The sequence below is a fragment of the Pteropus vampyrus genome, unplaced genomic scaffold, assembly GCF_000151845.1.
Source record: "Pteropus vampyrus isolate Shadow unplaced genomic scaffold, Pvam_2.0 Scaffold460, whole genome shotgun sequence".
Classification (NCBI taxonomy): domain Eukaryota; kingdom Metazoa; phylum Chordata; class Mammalia; order Chiroptera; family Pteropodidae; genus Pteropus; species Pteropus vampyrus.
This window is the reverse complement of record NW_011889241.1, coordinates 35,622-37,387: the sequence shown is the minus strand read 5'-3', so window position 1 is coordinate 37,387 and position 1,766 is coordinate 35,622.

The window sequence follows — 1,766 nt, the reverse complement described above, 5'->3', positions numbered from 1 at the left end:
GAAAATGGTTTCAGTATGATAGTCACAATGTTCTTATCCCTTAAGATAGAAGCTAAGGGTTTCGTTATTTTGTTTTTGACCATTTCAAGGTAAAAGATTGACATTGTCATATGTGCCTCAATTGTATTATTAATGCTTGAAATATATAGTAGTTGCAAAATAAGTATATCAATCCAAATTTCTTAAGATATATGAGCAATATTATTATAAAAGTGAGTTTTATAATGCATGATAGTTAAGGATTCTGAATTGATCAGGAAAAAAGAACTGCTTTACTGAGAAGCATAAGCAAAAACCCACCAGAAAAAGTACAAAGTGCTGAATTAAGGTGATCAGGGCACAGTTTTTGCTTCTTTAGGGAAAATCTGGTAGCAAAAACTGGGTGAAGAACCGAGGTTTCAAAGCAGGTTCAAATTAACAAGAAAATCAGAAAATTCTAAAAATAAATTTTCTTTTCATTTAAAGTAGAGAGATAAATGTAATTATCACCAATATAAATGGTTTAAAATTTATATATCTTGTTGTAACAAGTATTACGTAAGTAAATTTTAAACCATTTATATTGTTACAACAGGATAAAAATCCATATTGATACATTTCACTGCCTTCTTGAGGTAGAGAAATGAGCATGATTTATTAAAATGTAAGAATTTCCATATTTAATCATTTAAGATAAGAATTTCTCCTGCGAAAACAATTAAATAAGCTGTTCCTTACAAATATAGTGGTTTTGATTTATAATATTTCTCATTCCCTGCACTCCACTGGATAATAAAAGAGATGGTATATGTGTATATCTGTGTGTGTGTGTGTGGTGTATGTGTATATCTGTGTGTGTGTGTGTGTGTGTGTGTGTGCGTGTGTGTGTGTGTGTGTGTGTTTTAGATTTCTGCTCAGTATACAAATGAGCAGAAATCTAAAAATCTGTAAGGGCATAGGGAAACTTCTATCCTCTGAGCATACTGTGGTAATCTGGGTAGAGAAAAACTACTATTGTTTCATTTGCTTTCTTGTCTCTAAGTTCACACATCGAGACGTTATTTTTAGTGCAATTCTAGGAAACGTGAATTGCTTGGTCAAACCTTAACATGAACTCAAAAAAGTGCAAGAGCAATCAAAGTACAAGACACTTCACAAATCATGGGAGAAAGCAGAGTCATCCTCCACAAACCAGGCACTGAGTGTCTGGAAATGGGAAGGTGGGAGGGAGTCGCAAAAGCCCTGGTTGGAACAGAGTCACACACAGGAAATGAATCCTTTCCCTGCAGCAACAACGACACAAGATTTGTGTATTTGTTTCTGCCTGTGCAGCTGGGCATCCTGCATTTTGAATAGAGCAAATGCAGGTATGGTCAAACTCAGTCAGTTAACCTCATCCTGCAAAGTTATGTTCTGTTTTTAGTAAGGGAATAAATAATCACATGGCTCATTTCTCTCTGTGCCTCTATGTCGTTTCTTTCTCTTTTTATAAACTCATTTATGGAGTATAAATCGCCACAAAACCTCACTCATCTTAGGAGAGGTAGAATTCAATCTTTTAAGCAACACTTCCTCTCTAGGGTATTTCAGGTCCTACCTCAAGACATCTGAATTCAGTGAAACTTTGTGGGTATGTCCTGTACTTTGTATAGTCGGTTAGCACAGGTTTTCAATAAAGCCATTGCAACACCTTCTTTCTTAAAAGAATGAACTGAATTTTATTTTTATACCCAATATAATTCCCCATTTAATTTCAGAGACTTTGAAAATCTTACATTTGTTTAAAC